The sequence below is a fragment of the Galeopterus variegatus genome, unplaced genomic scaffold (genome assembly GCF_000696425.1).
Source record: "Galeopterus variegatus unplaced genomic scaffold, G_variegatus-3.0.2 Scaffold983, whole genome shotgun sequence".
Lineage (NCBI taxonomy): Eukaryota > Metazoa > Chordata > Mammalia > Dermoptera > Cynocephalidae > Galeopterus > Galeopterus variegatus.
The window spans coordinates 408,039-427,134 of record NW_007727094.1 but is presented as its reverse complement, the minus strand read 5'-3'; the positions used below and the strand labels follow the sequence as shown (position 1 = coordinate 427,134).

The window sequence follows — 19,096 nt, the reverse complement described above, 5'->3', positions numbered from 1 at the left end:
GATTTCGAGTAGAAGAAAAGTGTCGTGATGGACTGATCAGCTAACGTGCAAGAAGGAAAATTGCAAAAGCCTTGAGCTGAGGTCTGCATTCGCAGTAAGGCAGGACAGCCATGTTAGATAGTTGTTCTGCACACTTAACTTTCCCTTGGGTGGCTTTTCTCAAGTGTGATTGAGGTAAATAAATAACTACTTTTAAAAATGCCAAAAAAAGAAAAAATTGGAGACTTGAATCCTTAGGAATCTTAAGGCATAAAGGTTTAAATACAAGGATATACAGTCTCATTTGTGGTGTAAAGCAAAATCTTAAATTTTCTGATGTCAAAAATTCAGTTGAATATCATGTCAAGGACTTTGTTTAATATAATTTCACTTACTATAAACCAAACATGCTCGTGTAAAAACATTTTTATTAATGGCATTGTTTATTATTTTTCTATACTTGATTTAATTTAAAACATCTGCCAAAGCTTTCAGCTCTTTTTCTGAATTCTGAGCATCAATAGAACTGTGCAATTTCTAGACGAGGCTAGGAAGCAAGGTACCTAGTTTAACTACATTCTAATTTGTCCCTTCATTTCTTTTTATTGTATCATATAGTGTTAACTAAAAACTCATTAAAAAAATACAAAGCTAATTTTAGTAAAACCAGAGCTAATAAAAATCTAGAAATCTGTTATTTATAATCTTTAAATATAATCAATTCTATCCACCCATTCAGTCTTTTGCTCTTTATGTACTAGATGTTTGAGTTTGTTTATATCATCTGGGTCTAGAATGTACTTTCTATAGCTGACAATATGGCAAAGATGTTTGGCAGAACACCAAATTTTGTGATTCTTTTATTAGTGAGGCTCGGGTAAAAATTACCTTTTACATGTTGCCCCATCCTCCATCTAGTGGGGCTGTGTGACTATTCTTGCCAAAGCTATGTGAGATAAGGTTATGTTTATCACTTCTGGCCCAGGCCTTTAAAAGAGGCCTTATTTAAGCTCTTTAATTCCTTTTACTTTGCAGGGGACATACAATGGTGAGGCTGTAAAGATTGATGGAGTCACAGATGGAAGGGTCGTAGGTCCCTGAATTACCATGTAAGAAAGCTTCCTGTCAATGGAGTAAACATCCTGAATGATTATGTGAGCCAGATATAGAATGTTATTGTTATGCCTTTAAAATACGAACATTTATTTATTAAAACAGCAAGTGTTACCCTAAATAATGCACATAGTTTTAAAATTTAATATATAATGTATTCCTTTTTTTTATTTGACTCACATCTAATTTTTGAATTTTGCTTTAGGGCATAGAAACTAGGCACACACACATACATATTTTTTTCTCTCAATAATAGAACAATGGTAAATATCTGGGGAATCAAATCATATACTAATTTTCAAATTTCCTGGTATGTACTTTCTTCTGTGTTTTCTACTAATAATAAACCCAGGATTTGAAAATTTTGAAGAAATATACCTCCTCCGAGGTCAGAGTTTGGGGACAGATTTCTTCATGTTGTAACCGGTAGAACTGGATGAGGAAGGTTTGTATAACACAATTCTTCTTGTGGTTCTGTTCATAGCAAGTGTTATTGTTATGTTTATTATGTTTTTCATTTAAAATGAAAAATGAAGTAAAATAAATTAAAATAAAACTTATCCAAAAAAGAAATAGAGATTCCATTATCTCCTTGCCAAACTAATGTGTGGTGATATTGATCTACTATATGTGTGCAAAGATTCTGTGGGAGAGGAAGTGCCAAGAAAGGAAGAGCTCCTAGTGTGTGCCTACTAAGTGAAATCTATCATAAACCCACAGGATTATTGTGAAAACTTCGAAACAGACACCTATAGGAAGCCAACATTTCCTTCTTTAGACAGTCTGCTGTAATGATCTATTATTACGATTCTAATGCTATTTCATCACTTATGAAATCAAAGCAATGTATAGAATTTGTGAAAAATAAAGTTTCTGTGTCTCTTACCTGTATACTTATGCACTTTCTGGAGAGCATTTAGAGCAAGCAGGACTAAGTTCTGAAAGTTAGTAAAGTCATTGATGAAGTGAGCTCTATCCTTTCTGACAAGTATTCATGGTGGCAGGCCCTTCTGGAATTCATATACTCTATTCAGTGTTGTTGTAGGAAAGAGTGGTGGAGCTAAATAATCCACAAATAAAGCCCAGTTTCTTTGAAAATCTGCTTCTTATTTAGAATGATATTTTAACCTAATAGACAAATGGGGGGGGAAATAGTGCATTTAAAATTAGTGTACTCAGAATTTTGCCAACCCAATTTTCAAAATGGATGATCTGTTCAAAAGCTGTTATTCTACTTTTTAGAATACAGATTGTACCAACATGGTGTTGATTTTAGCCCTTATATTTGAAGACGTGAAAAGACATTTTTAGAATTTTAAATCTGGACATTACTATCCCAGAAGATATGTATTTTTTATTCAAATGCTTAGCCCTTTCCATCAAGCATGCTATAATTGCATATGCTCTGAAATGTGACTAGTTTCATTATTTTAAAATGTAAAGATAAAAGTCAAAGATTATGAGGTAAAACTTCTGCTGAACTTGGACATCTTTTGAAAAAATATATGATCTTCATGTCAGGTGACCACTGAAAAATGAAATGAATTAGGGAATTTTTCTTGCCTTTTAGGTGGCTTGGTATTTTTTCCTGAAGTATGGTAGAAAGACAATTTTTCTCATTTTACTGAGGAAAAATTTTAGTTTTAAGTTTATAGTAAATCATTTTACATCTACACAGTCTGTATCAATCTTCTGAGCATGTGAACAACTTGCTGCTTTGCACCAACCATGTTCCCTCTGTGATGCTTTCTATCCTATAACTTGCTCATCATGCCCTACGTCCTTCAAGACTTATTATGAAAGTTACATGGTTTATTAAACTTCCCCTGGTATTACTCTAAGTAATATCAATGTGGGGGACTAGGTGTGATGGATGCAGAAAGCAATGAGAGTATATCCCCTGGTCAATGCTGTGAAAGAAACACACTTGTATATATGTGATCCATATGGAGCTATGGTAGTAAAGAGGATGAAATAACTAATCGTGCCCTTGATTACAGAAAAATTGGTTAGCACTCCATGCTTTTATCAAAACATCACAACTCTCTTGGGCCGGCCCGGTGGCGCACTGCTACAGTGCGCCGCTTGGGAGCATGGCAGCGCTCCCGCCGAGGGTTCGGATCCCACAAACAGACCGGCTGCTCACTGGCTGAGTGAGGTGCGGACGCAACACTGAGGGTTGCGATCCCGTTGCCGGTCACGAAAAAAGACAAAAAGGAAAAAAAAAAATAAAACATCACAACTCTCAAGTTTAAGAAAGAAGAAATATTAACACTTTGAGGAACTGTCAAACATTTTTCCAAAGTGGATGCATGGTTTTTCACCCCCACAAGCAATATACACTTCAATTAATGAGTTTGATATCAGCATCCTTTGAGAGTTACTATCAAAAATGTTATTTTCTACATAGAAAAGGAAGCAAAGCACTTAACCAAGTTCTGCTCAAAGCCAAGAGGAAATCCTTATTGTGGGAAAAAGATAAGCAGAAGATCCCCAGAAGTCCATATTTTCACCATGGACACCTGCAATCATCACAGTACCCACAGGCCCTGAGCTCAGTGTAGGGAGTGGAGTCTATGTGACTCCAGAGAGAAAACTCACACAGTCCCCCCACACCCCAGGACTCAGATTGCTGCAGCACACTGCCATCTTAAGGATAGAGCAAATGCTATGATGCATCTTGCCCAGGGGCCCAACAGCCCCTGTATCTTCACAGCCCAGGGTCCCGACCATCATCCCACTTCACCCATCAAGAAGGCTGCAGGGCAAGGACCCCAGCTGGACCCAGCAATGCAGTCCCAAACTCAGCACCCAATCCCATGTGACACTTTGCACTCAGAATCGGTGGTCCAGCATATTAGGAAGATGACCCACAAACAGTAGGAAAATAGGCTCAGGCACCCAGGAGCCTGACAGCTGACTGCCTGGGGCCCATCTCCACTGGCAACCCAGTCCACACCAGCATTAGAACATCCCCCTTCCCCAGGGGCCTGAGAACTGGCTTACCTGTAGCATGCTGCAGATGGCAACCTGACTCACTCCAGCAGCAGAGTTCCCATATGCCTGTACCATCCCTCAGAGGTCCAAGGACCATTGCAACCAGTGGACTCAGCATCTGGCAAAGCCACGCCACAGCCTCCACAAACATCTGCAACCTAGACTACTGAGACACTCATAGACACTGCTGACATTGATTACAGCTGAAGAAATTACACAGAGACTACACTACTGTGCCCCACAAAGAATCAAAGTCAGCACAACCCAAATGACACTATTGAACTCATCTACAGGAAAAAGAATTTCCCTACAAAAGCTACTTCATAAAATTAGAAGAAGTGACTGTTCTACCAGATGCACAGATATCAATGTAGGAACACAAAAAAAACACAAAAAAGCAAGAAAACATAGCACCTCAAAAAAAAAAAAAATCAGCTGGAAAAGAATTTTAAATAATTACCTTACAGAAACTCAGAGATATAAGAGAATACAGCTGGGCAATTCAACAAAATCAGGAAAATAATTCATAACCTGAATAAGAAATTCAACAAAGACATAGATATCATAAAAAAGAATAAAACAGAAATCTCAGAACTGAAAATTTCAATGAATTAAATAAAAGATGCAACTGAGAGCTTTAACAATAGACTAGATTAAGCAGAATGTAAGAGTTTCTGAACATGAAGACAAGTCTTTTGAAATGACCAAGACAGACAAAGAAAAACAAACAAATGAAAAGAATGAAGAAAACTTATGAGATGTATGAAACAGCATTAAGCAAACAAATATTTGCATTATGAATGTTTCAGAGGGAAAAGATATGGGAAAAGGCAAAAGAAACTTATTTAATGAAATAATAGCCAAAAACTTCCCAAGTCTTGGGGGAGATATAGAAATTCAGATTCAGGAAGCTCAAAGATCCCCAAATAGATTCAACTATAAATAAAGGTCTTCTTTGAGACACATTATAGTCAAACTGCCAAAAATCAAATACAAAGAGAGAATTATAAAAGCAACAAGAAAGATCACACCATACTCCATATTTAAGAGATTATCTAAACAGAAAATCAACAAAAAACTTCTGGCTTAAAATGCACTATAGGTCAAATGGACCTAATAGATATTTATGGAAACTATTATTCAACAGCTGCAGAGTGCACATTCTTAACAGCACATGGAACATTCTCCATGATGGAACATATGAAAGGCCACAAAACAAGTTGTAACAAATTTAAAAACATCAAAATTATATCAGGTATCTTTTCAGAACACATGAAATAAGGCTAGAAGTTAGTAAGAAGGGGAACTTTGGAAACTGTATGAATACATGGTAATTATACAACATGCTACTGAACAATCAATGGGTCAACTGAGAAATTAAAAGGAAATCAAAATATTTCTTGAAACAAATAAAAATAGAAACACAACATACCAAAACTATGGGATACAGCAAAAATAGTATTACAATGGAACTTTATAGCAATAAACACCTACTTCAAAAAAAAAAAAAGAAAGATTTCAAATGAATAATCTTACCATGCATTTCAGGAAACTAGAAAAGCAAGAACAAACCAAACTCAAAATTAGTAAAAATTAAAAAAATAATAAAGATTAGGGCAAAAATAAACAAAATTGAAACTAGAAGAAAATACAAAAGATCAACAAAATAAAAAGTTGTTTTTTTGAAAAGACAAATGAAATCAATAAACCTTTAGCCAGATTAACCAAGAATAAAAGAGAGACAACCCAAACAAATATCAGAACTAAAAAATGACACATTACAACTGATACCTCAGAAGTACAAAGGATCAATAGAGACTATTACAAACAACCAACAATTGGATTACCTAGAGGAAATGGGTAAATTCCCAGACACATATAACCTACCAAGATTGACTCAAGAAGAAATTAAAAATCTAAACAGACCGATAACAAATAAAGAGATTGGATCATTAACAAGTTTCCCAGCAAAGAAAAAGCACAGGACTGAACAGCTTCACCACTGAATTCTACCAAACTTTTATAGAACTATCACCAATTCCTTTCAAACTATTCTAAAACATTAAAAATAAGGAATTATTCCAAACTCATTCTATGAGGCCAGCATTGGCTTGATACTGAAACCAGACAAGGGCACAACAAAAAAAAGAAAACTAAAATCCAGTATCTCTGATGAACTAAGATGTAAAAATTCTCAACAAAATACAACAGCACATCTGAAAGATTACATATCATGATCAAGCAGAATTTATTCCAGTATGCAAGAATGGTTCAACATATGTGTATTAGTCCATTCTGTGTTGCTATACTATAATATAATAACTGACACTGGGTAATTTATAAAGAACAAAGGTTTATTCACCTTACAATTCTGAGACAGCTGCATCTGGTGTAGGCCTCAGGGTGCTTCTACTCATGACATAAAGTAACAGGCAGCGGGCAGGTACAAGCAGATAACATGGCTAGAAGAAGCAAGAGGGAGAGAGAGGAGTGGTGTCAGGGTCCCATAAACAACTAGCTCTTGTGGGAAATAATAAAGCAATAACTCACTCACTAGCCCCACCCACCAGGGAGAGCATTAATCTGTTCATGAAGGATCTGCCCCCATAAATCAAATAGCTCTCAACAATGCCACCTTGGGGATCAGATTTCCACATGAGTTTTGGGAGGACAACACACCCAAACTCTATCAATACGCAAATCAACAAATGTGGCACATCAGATCAACAGAATGAAAGACAAAAACCATATGCTGATCTCAATAGATACAGATAAAGCATTTGACAAAATTCAACATCCTTTCATGGATGTTGAGAGTATTTATACTTGCAACAAATTAGGTATAAAAGGAACATATCTCAAAGCAATCAAGGCCATATATGACAAACCCATAGTTAATACCACACTAAATGGAAAAAAGCTGAAAGCTTTTTCCATAAAAATGGAAACAAAACAAGGATGGAAACTTTCGCCATTCTTATTCAACATAATATTGGAAATTCTAGCCAGAACAATTAGGCAAGAGGAAAAAAAAGCAATACACACCCAAATTGGAAAAGAGAAAGTCAGATTGTTACTGTTTACAGAAGACATGATTTTTATATAGAAAAACCTAAAGACACCAACAAAAAATCCTTAGAACTAATAAACAAATTTAATAAATTACATTGCACAAAATCAACATACAAAAATCAGCAGTGTTTCTATACATCAGTAACAAACTAGCTGAAAAAGAAATCAAGAAAACAATCCCATTCATAATAGCCACAAAAAAATAAGATGAAATATTTAGGATAAATTTAATTAAGGAAGAGAAAGATCTGTGCAATAAAAATTATAGAACTCTGATGCAAGAAACTGAAGAAGGCACCAAAAATGGAAAGACATCTCACATTTATGGATTGGAAGAATTAGTATTGGTAAAATTATCATACTACCCAAAGCAATCTACAGATTCAGTACAATCCCTATCAAAATACCAATGACATTGTTCACAGAAATAGAAAAAAAACCCTAGAATTCAAATGGAACCACAAAAGACCCCCAATAGCCAAAGCTATTCTGAGCAAAAGTAACAAAGCTGGAGGCATCACACTACCTGATTTCAATATATGAGGGTACTTCAAAAAGTTCATGGAAAATAGAATTGAAAAATAATATAAATCTATCCATGAACTTTTCAAAGACCCCTCATAGACTACAAAGCTACAGTAACCAAAACTGCATGGTATTGGTATTAAAACAGACAAATAGATCAATGGAACAGAATAATGAAGGCAGAAATAAATTGTATTTACCACCAACTGATTTTTTACAAAGGTGCTAAGAACATGCACTTAGGGAAGGACAGCCTCTTTGATACACGGTGCTGGGAAACCTAGATAGCCATATGGAGAAGAATGAAACTAAACCCCTATATCTCACCATATACAAAAATCAACTCAAAATAGATTAAAGACTTAAATGTGTGACCCCCTAAACTATAAAACTGCTAGAAGAAAACATAGGGGAAACAGTTCAAGACATTGGTCTGGGCAAATAGTTTTTGGATAAGACCTCAAAATCTCAGTCAACCAAAGCAAAAATAGACAAAGGATATATCTAACCAAAAAGCTCTGTACAGCAAAGGAAACAATCAACAAAGTAAAGATACAACCTACAGAATGGGAGAAACTATTTGCAAACTATTCATCCAACAAGGGATTAATATCCAGAATATACAAGGAACTCCACTCAAGAACAACAGCAAAAAATCCAATTAAAAATGGGCAAATGATCTGAACAAATAGTTCTGAAAGGAAGACATATAAATGGCCAAATATGTAAAAAATGCTCAATATCGCTAATCATCAGGGAAATGGAAATCAAAACAACAAGATATCATCTCACCCTTGTTAGAAAGGCTATTATCAAAAAGACAAACGGTAACAAATGCTGCCAAGGTTGTGGAGAAAAGGGAATTCTTATACACTGTTGGTGGGAATGTAAATTAGTACAGCCATTATGGAAAACAACATGGAGGTTCTGCAAAAAGCTAAAAATTGAGCTACCATATGATCCAGCAATCCCACTACCAGGCATTTATCCAAAGGAAAGGAAATCAGTATATGGAAGAGATATTTGCACCCCCATGTTTACTGAAGCATGATTCACAATAGCCAAGATATGGCATTGATGGAGTTTGGATGTGTTGTCCCCTCCAAAACTCATGTGGAAATTTGATCCCCAATGTGGCAGTGTTGGAAACTGATTGAGTCATGGGGTTGGATCCCTCATGAATGGATTAATGCTCTCCCTAGGGGAGGGGGAATTAATGAGTGAGTTTTCTCTCTGTTAGTTCCGAGAGAGCTGGTTGTTTAAAAAGACTCTGTTGCTTACCCCCTCTCACTCTCACTTCCTCTCACCATGTGATCTGCTTGTACCTACTGGCTGCCTGCCACTTTCTGCCATGAGTAGAAGCAGCCTGAGGCCCGTGCCAGAAATCCCAGAATCTTAAGCCAAATAAACCTCTTTTCCTTATAAATTACTCAGTCTCAGGTATTTCTGTTATAGCAACACAAAACGGACTAATACAGGCATCAACTAAGTGTCAACCAACAGATCAATGGATGACGAAAATGTGGTATTTAAACACAATGTAATAGTACTCAGCCATGAAAAATTACAAAATCCTCTCATTTACAGCAACATAGACCAGCACGGAGGACATTATGTTAAGTGAAATAAGTCAGGCACGAAAAGATAAATAGTGCATGTTTTCACTCATATTGGAAGCTTAAAAAATTGATAACATAGAAGTAGATAATAGAACTGTGCTTACTAGAGGCTGAGAAGGGTGGGGAAGGGAGGGAAAAGGATAGATATGTATACGAATGCAAAATTGCAGTGAGACAGAAGGAGTAAATTCTTGTGTTCTATAGTACTGAAGGGTGAGTCTAGTTAACAATAATTTACTGCACATTTTCAAATAGTTAGAAGAGCAGATTTTGAACATTCCTAACACAGGAAATGATAAATGTTTGATGTTAGGGGTACACTAGTTATCTCTATTTGATCATCACACATTGCATACATGTATCAAAATATCACTTTGTAGCCCATAAATATGTACCATAATTACATGTCAATTAAAAACTAAATTAAATTAAGTTTTAAAAATACCTGCCATGTTATTTTCTAGAGCAGTTTAGTTTTGTACAAATATGTGTTTGGAAAAGTCTACAATTGAAAAAATAGTATTTTATGAACTATTTTCTATAACTATAATGACACTTTTAATCTTGATGTTGACAACCGCCTCTCTACTTCCTTGGCTAATAACCTCACCCCTCTTTGGCAGTCATCAGAAATATGGTGAACAGTTGAGTCACAGAAATAATCTACTATGATGGCTACAATCCTAATTCATCTCACAGATGAACTCTTCCATTGGCCACTATGTATATCAGCCCTTGAAGCTATACTAACAGATAAAATATGCAAAGCAATGCAAGTTTACCTAAATGGGATATGGAGTCAATGGGAAAGATAATAGCAGGTGGTTAACAAGGAATCCTCAAACATGCATGCCTGTGTTTACATATGTTCTTAAAACCAGTCACCCATTCTTTCACTCTGTGTAGGAAATACCATGACATAGTGTCATTCACTTCCCTACCAAGTCATGCTGCCTCATTCAACCTCATTTGCTATAATGCAAGGAGAATTTTTACATTATTTTAGCTATTCGGCATAATAAAAGAAATAGTTCTTGGATATTTTCTTCTAAATATGTGTTAACCCAGTTACATTCTCTGATCAAAATGATGCAGATCCTGGTCGTCATCATCATCATCATCATCATCATCATTATTTTTTGGTTTATAGACAACAGTTTGTGTGAAAAGAGCCCTTTAAAAAAACCTGACTCTCCTATACTTCTCTTCGCGTTTTGTTTTCTTGCTTTTTATTTTGTTATGCTTTGTGGTGCAGGCTACTTTTCTTTATACTTTTATCTCCATACTTATAAAATACTTTTTGAAGCCTATTCAGTAAAATATTTTCTTGTCAGTTTTCTTTTCATCATATAGTGTCCCATGGTTGAAATATTAGTAAACAGATAAATTGAAAAAGAATTCAATGAAAAACATAGCATAAGATCGAAAGTGTTACCATATCAAAATAACTTTGAATCCATTCTTACCTACTGTGAAAATTTTTACAAGCAATCTTCAGGGATGAGACATGTGCAGCCCATAAGTACTTCAATAGGTCATCAAAGCTACTAGAAGGTAATTTTACATGCTATTCAAGAAAGAAAATATTATTAATGTTTAGGCATTTATAACAATCTCTCTTCTTGAAAATCAATTGTATTTACAAATATAATTTTTCAATATTCTAAATGAGAAGAGAAAATTGTTTCTCAGAGTTAAGGTATGAAAGATTTAATGCTTAATAGTTCCTGAGCTTAACAGTAGTTATATTAATTACCAGTAATACTGAATCCATTTGAAAGGAACAAAACAACTTTGTTTTTGAAATGTTCAAAATTTTGTATTGTTCAGAACCAGACCTTTAGTACTTTATTTGTTTTTCTGCTGTCATGTAATTAACTGTTCATAAAGTCTTAAGAGTTAGGAATGGAGGTAATGGTAGGAGAAAGAGCACTTGATCTGACCATTTACAGTACAGTGAGCAAGTTCTTTAAAGGAAAACTTGATCTTCGGTCATCTGTCCTTTCATCTATGACACTTTGCTTTAGACATCAATATATGATTTTGATCATCCAATAATTGCTTGTCAACTCATATATGACTAGCAAGAGAGTTGAAATAAGCTGATCAAATTCACCACAACCTATTCCATAATTGCATTTCTATATAGGTTATTGCTCAGTTGACCTGAAATTATGATGACCTGAAATTATGATGAATCATCATAATATGATGAATCAAATTATGATTTCACACTTTATGCACCACCAAGCCATAATTTCTCTGTGCTCACATGTTTGTGTACAATTTGTTTGGTGTGAGAAGAGTGCATAGGGCTGCCTCAATCCTGTATTGTATTGAATAACAAGGTATGATGTCATGCAGCAATCTATTTATATTAATATTGCTAAATCATAATACAAATTTCTGTGTTAAGAATTACTTCTTAGGAACATATTGTTCAATGCATAAAAAATCCTGCATAATACATTATTCAAAAATTATTTGGCTACCTTTGAAGATTATTAATTTAAGCATTACAGAAAAACCTGGTAAAATTCGTTCCACATTTTCATCGCTTCTGGAAAGGATGAATGACAGCTAGAAACATTATAACAAAAATTCATCAGCTCCTTGGATGGTGGCAAAAGGGTGACATTGTCTGATGATATCCCCATTATGCCAGAATCAACCGCAGCAAGGAAGGGCATTGCCGAAAGATAATAATTAAGGTCTGTATAAACAAAAAGTTATTAGAAATATTGTTAACGTCAAAAAGAGGTTGTTTTTGATGTAAAGAAATCTCTTATAAAAGAAATGTCATAAAATTTAAGCAATAGTTCTGGGAACTTTGGAAATTATATCAGAAATTTCCCTAAGGAAATTTATGCATCTTAAGTATACTTCTCTTAAAAACCATACTGCCATAATGCAAAATGGATTTATGTTGTAGATATATTATTTTAAGTCATAGATAATAATTACACTGCAATTTTAAATACAAAATAAATTTCGAAGTACAATAAGTGTAAAAAATTAGAAACTTTATAGAATACTATACTTTTATGAAAAATTTTTATTCTAAATTCGAAAATCTAGTCTTTAAAATATTCTAATATATACCTAGATTTTTTTCTTGCTGACAAAATTTTATTTTATAATGTGATATAAATTCCTACTACTGTGTATTTCAAACAAGTTTTGAAGTTCTTACTTTCCTCCAACTGACATTTTTATAGTTGGATATACTGACTAGTATAATTTTTAAAATATCTATCTAAAATCTCATTTCAAAGCATTCAGAAGATTTAGGTCTAACAGATTCTTTTTGTTAAATCGGTAATTCTGGTCTTTGTTTTTGTTTCTATAATTGGAAGTCTAGGTTGAAACTACCCTTTTTGGGAAGGTCATCAATTTGAGGTTTGTTTCGTTAAACTCACTGGCCCACCAACTGTCCACGGAGATGCACAGACGATCCCCAGATACACGGCCACAGTCTGTCCTTTGGGTGGGATCAGCTAATCTGCCTAGAAAAGAGACAATGCAGAGTTGGGTTTATTAGACGCACTTCCAATCTGCATACACCAAAACTTAGATACTTTCTTTTTCAAGAATGCCCAAAATGTTTATTGTCTGAAAAAACTGTCACCCTTCCCTTTACTTTCTTTTCTTCGTTTCACAACTTTCTGCTTCCCATTTCCTGTTCATATTCTTTCCTTTTCTTTAATATCCCTCCTCTGTACTCTCTCTCCTAGGTATTAATTTTTTATCCTCCGTAGCTTTTGTCTCTCCTGTTTACTAACTCCTCTACTCTTTGCAAACTCTGAGTTAGAGAGTCAATATCTCTAAGTGCATTAAACAAAACCTAGACTTTCTTTACCTAAAATCCTAGTTGTTTACCCACTTTTGACCCATGATAGATAACTTCTGTAAGCCTCAATTTTCTAATCAACATAGTAGGGATACTAAAAATAATTACCTCATAGAGGACTGAGGAGCATTACATGAAGATGAGTATGCAAAGTGCTCAGTGAACATGTGCTCCATAAATATTAGCCATTATTCTATTTAATGTCCCTTCTTCCCTGCCCCCAAATCTTCCCTTAACTTCTACTTTCAAAACTTCCCTTTCTGGTTCATTCCACATTTAATTTTGTCATATGTTGTAACTTCTCCATATACTCCGTGCATATACCTCCAGCTATCTTCTGACTCTATGCCCATCTCTCTCCCCCTTTCAACCACTTCTATACCTGGCTTCTTCTCTTCTCTTGCTAACTTCCCCTTTTTTCTAGATCCCCCAAACAGTATTTTGACTCTTCCATGTCCCTTCCACCTCTCTCTGGTTCAGTCCTTACACACCTATTAGTCCAGCCCTTTCTTTTCTCTAAACCATTCCTTTTCTGCAATATACAAGTTTTCTTCTTTCTCATTCCCTTCCGCCACACGCATGTTCCTTCGTCTCAGGTTCTGCCTGTCCATTTCTCATGAACCTATTTTGTTTTTCCTTTACTCTCTCATTCTAGGTTCTCACTCAGCTCTTCTTGACTTACCCTCAAGTGGGCAAGAGTAAAGATCTGGATAGTTCTGGTAGGGGATATAAATTTCTCAAAATTATTATTTCTTTTTAAACTAAAATAATATTAAAATATTTAAATAATATTCAGTTATGTGAAACATTCCTCTCTTAGTTCTTAGATTTTGTCTCATTGGGAGTGTTTTGAATCTGCTTCTAAGACTCTCTCTTTTTAAACCCATTCACTCTCTGAGAATGTTCACACATTATGCTAATCTAAGGATTGCCTATGTTGCTGTCTTTCATATCTTGTGTCCTGAATCTTCATTATGCTCCAGTTCCATTTTTGTCCAGTCCCCACAGAGCTGCTCTATTGATGATTCCAAGTCATCTCCAACTGAGCATGCCTGAGACTGAGCTTTTGATCTTGATAGCCAAGCAAAGCTGCTTCATAAACTTTGGGAGGGTTGGAGCAGAGGACTTTTACTACTCTTCTCCATATACTCAGTACTGCTTCCTTCTTTATAGCCACTGTGTAACCTCCTCCTGTTGTTTTATCCCTGGAAGATTTTTTTTTTCTTCCCATGGGAAAAAAAATACATCTTTCTCAATAAATTTGACTAAATACTGTATTTTGTCATAGCAATTTTTTCAAGAAGAAAGTTAGTGCTGTATTTATTATTATTCAAACCCAATTCCTGCCCTAAATTTATCCTATTTTTCAATTATATTATTTGCCAAGCACAAGTAATGTATCTCTCATATTCCCAACATTTCTTTCTTTCTCCCTCTTTTTCTCTCACACTTGCCATACTAATTTATTTATTTTATTTATTTATTTATTTATTTATTTATTTTTTTTGTCTTTTTTGTCTTTTTTTCCGTGTCCGGCAACGGATCGCAACCCTCAGTGTCGCCCCCGTACTGGACCGGGGACCGGCAACGGGATCGCAACCCTCGGTGTTGCTCCCGCACCTCGCTCAGCCAGTGAGCGGGAACCGGTCTGCATGTGGGATCCCAACCCTCGGGCGGGAGCGCCGCCGCGCTTCCCAAGCGGCGCACTTATCCAGTGCGCCACCGGGCCGGCCCCACTAATTTATTTTTTTAGCTCATTTTATTTCTTTCTTTATGTGTTACTTTTATTTTAACCCATCACAATTTCTGTCCTTTTTTCACGATTCACTTCAAACCTTATTCTAGGCCCAGATTTTCCCAGTTCACAACACCCTCACTTTTATCAATTATCTTATGCTTTGGTCCTTTATTGTCCTCCGGTTGTTTCATTTCTAACTTTTCCTCCTAACACTGTTGTAAGCCTTTTGAGAAAGGCATGAAATCTACCTCAAATTCTTTTACACCTGCCACAGCTGTCCCTTTTTCTCATCCCTTTTCTCACTGGTGGAACTTCCTTACCTTGCTGTAGACTCCCAATATTCTCTCCCAGATCCAACATTTTTCCAATTAAATTATCTACTAAATAGTAAAAATGAACAAACTACTGACATATAAAACAGGATGTATGAATCTCAAAATAATTATAACAACTGAAATAAACATGACAAAAAAGAATACATAGCTGTGTATATGAAAATTCTAAAATAATGCAGTCTATTTGCAGTGCTAAAGAGAAGAACAGTCATTGTCTGTGAAGTTGGAAAGTGGGCTGGTAAGGGTTGGGGCAGTAGGTAGGGCAAAGGAAGAGCAGACATACAGGGTAGGGAAGTTCCTGGAGATGAGAAAACAAACAGGAAAAGCAAGTTTTTAGAATGATGTAAATGGTCATTATCTGTGGTGATGTGTTCAGTCTACATACACATGTCAAAACTTATCAAAGTGCATTTTTAAAATGTGCAGTTAATTGTATATTTATTTTACATTAATAAAGTTTTTTTTTAAGAAAACTCTGCTAAGCAAGCAAGAAGCAAACATTTAAGGTGCTTAAGTATTGTGCAAACATTAGATTGTGTTGCAAAACAAAACCATATTGCATAAGAGTCCAATAAAAACTCCTCAGTCTGACTTTGAAGACACTTCTTAAACTGGCCATGATTGATTTTCTCAAATTTACCACCCACTATTCTCTTTCACATTCCAGTTCCCCTGTCAACTTGCTAGTCTTGCTCCCAACGCAATGCAATTCATTGCCATCTTTGTAAATATTATTCCAGAAATGCCTCCAGCAAGCTTTTTGGTCCTGCCACTTCCTTCCCATCATAATCTCAGCTCATGGTTGCCACTCTCTTTCCTGAGCTACTCTTGTACTTATGGTCATTATCTCGTCATTGAGACTTAGCATACTGTTGGAGAAATATTTTTGTGAACTAATTTTATAATTTTTAACTCTGTTTTGATTTTCTCTGTTTATATCTTAGACTTCAATTCAATTAAATACTAAGTAAAACCAGCCACTTAAAAAAAAAGAAACCCATTCATTGCAGTGTTAAATGAAAATAAAATTTTGAAAGGTACCAATCTAACATTCTACCTTCCCATTTGTCCACCACTGGATCCAGGGTAGAAAACTTTCCTAGGAGTGGACATATGACTGTATGGGTCATATGTCCAGTTGTTTATTGTTTGGAGTAGACCTTATGTTTGGGCTCCTCCTTAATCATGTCTCAGGAGTTAAGATATTCTTTTTTATGCCAAGGACAGCTTACAAATAGGAGTTACAATGAGTATGAGGACATTCCCCTGACAAGCTAGATTGTAGTGCCAGGTCAGTGTCATCACAGTTCAGATCTTGCAGGGTCTCCTCTCCTGTCTTTTCCACAACAGCACCCGTTTTCTCATGGATTCCTTTCTTCCAATACTGCGTTCTGGAAAGTAATAGTGTAGGTCCCTTATTTCCTGAATACCTTTGTTAGCCAGAAAAAGATAGCTTTGAAATTATGATATTCTTATTTCAAAATAAATTTCCATTCTAATTCTTACGTGTAGATATTATTTTCAGAAGCGTTCTCCTACAGAAGTTTTTTTTCTCCTGTGTCACTCCAATCTACATTTATTTCTGTGGATAATGCAAAGCAATCCTATACAACCTTGTATATTTTATGTGTATTACCTAAACTGATTTATTCTTAGATATAATCCACAGTACTCAGAACTGAACTGAGTACCTAATAGTACCTCAATTAACAGTAGTTGGTACTGAATGAACTAAGTCTAATATGTTGCACATAAGTGAATGTGGTAATCACTAGTCCCTTGTGGTTATTTAAATTTAAATAAATTGAAATTAAGTAAAATAAAAAATTCAGTTCTGCAGAACATTAGCCATTTCAAGTACTCAATAACCACATGTAAGGACATGTGAGCACAGTACGGCTCCTGCTCCCATATTAGGATGAAAATAGAGAACATTTTCATCATTGCACACAATTCTATTCAACAGCGCTGGTGGAAAACCTGTGCACAGAAGAGGATTTCATAAATGCTCGATAAAGAAAGATTATGGAAGAATAAGAAGAAAAATAGAAGAGGAGGAATGAGAAAAGAACAGGTGGAAAAGGAAAAGAAAGGGGAAAGAGAGAGAGGAAAATAATCCATTTTGAAAAAGATGGTGTTATATACACAAGGTAAGGCTTCCTAATTAATTTACAGTTAAAGTGTTGTAATGAAAAAGAGAGTCATTCTGACCTGTATAATATTGCCATCCATGATGTATAGGCAATCCCCATAAAATATTTTGTTCATTTTCTGGAGAAAATTTTTCAAAGTTTCTTCCTGTAAAATTCAACAGGATTTTATACATCCCTATTCTCTCACGGTAATTCCAGGGGTTAATGATGTACTGTCCGTTTTCCACTTTGTAGTCACTAAACTGACCAGGGCTCTCTTTCCACAGAGGGAGATACTCATCCAAGATACTAGATGCTTTTGCTAAAGAAGCAGAAACACAACCGACTATTGCACAGGCCCAGAAAGGATTGAAAGCCATGGTGCGTAAGCTGGAGATTGAAATTATGACAGGACTTTTATCGGGAAATGGAGGAGGAAGTCATATTAGTTATTACACCTCTGCCAATAAACACATTTAATTCCCTTTCCTAGTAATGATAGGTGGAGCTAAGAATGCCTTTCCAAAGATAATAGGGTACCTGCCTTGTTAATTATCTCCCATATAAACAATGTTGATTACGTATCAGTTTCCAGAAATTTTAGTGAGACTTGCCTTCTTTCTAAATTTATGTCTCTGTCTTCTGCCTGTTTGTCTCTAATACTATACAATAATAAATTCTATGTCCTTACCGTGGTCCTTGTATTTTAAATAAAGATGGCTGTTGATTCAAATTAATTTCTAATTGGTGGGATTTCAAAGACATGAAATGAAAAAGTAAACAGTTCTAGATAGAATTGGAAGGCATTTTGGCGATATTTGAGACTTCACCAAATATCTTTTAAATTTCAGTTAATGCAAAATCTCAGACTTTTATGTCAGACTTGTCAACCAAATTCCACATTAGCAGGGTCTGAGCCAAAGACTTGTGCACAGGTAGTTTACTTGGAGGTTACACAGTGAAAGAAAAAGAGAGATTAAAAACAGAAAAGGAAGAAAACCTAATACAAGGAGATATTATTGGCTTGCCTCCATTAAGGGTATGCATGCTTAATGTTGTCGTGGGCCTAATGAGGATAGTATGAATGACATCTCAGAATCACTGGACTTGAGGGATGGAAGTGAGAAGGATTTACCCACCTGCTGTCATCAGCCACTGGTCAAAGGTGCCCAAAGGGTAGAAATTCTTCTGCAATTCCTGTTGCACAATCCTGTGTGCCAAGTGGATTTTTGCAGGTGTCCCAGGTAGCAACAGAGGTATAAAAGCCCAGGCAGTAGGTAAATGGTACAGGAGTAACTGAAATTAAGCTGTGGCGTTCCACCTACAGGAAGCAGGTCAAAGCCTGTGTGGAAGTGGTCGTTGCAGCAGGGCCTGCAGGCAGGGAAGAGGCCAAAAGAATTCAGGAGTGATGCACAGGAGATGGCTAATTCACTATGAATTATGAATTATGAGCTATGAATTATGAGCTATGAATTATGAGCTCTTCAGGAATATGCAAGCTATGAATTCATGCAGGCCCAGCCCTTCCCTGTATGCGTGTACTTTGTGTTTATTTTAATCTCTGTGAGTTACCAGAAAACTCTCTGAAAATCCTGGCCAAGCCTCAGACTTCATTCAATAAATATTTATTGAGCAGTAACATCATTCCTGGTGTTGCATCAGCACTGGCATACAGTGGTAAACAGGGTAGAAAAGATATTGTCTTTGAGATATTGAACAATGTATTACTTAAAAAT

General features: G+C 35.6%; 1 pseudogene; it reads right to left on the bottom strand.

Annotated features, from left to right (window-relative positions):
* Positions 1 to 17,740, bottom strand: part of LOC103591532 — a 28,592-nt pseudogene extending 10,852 nt beyond the window's left edge.
* Between the last annotated feature and the right edge of the window lie 1,356 nt (positions 17,741 to 19,096).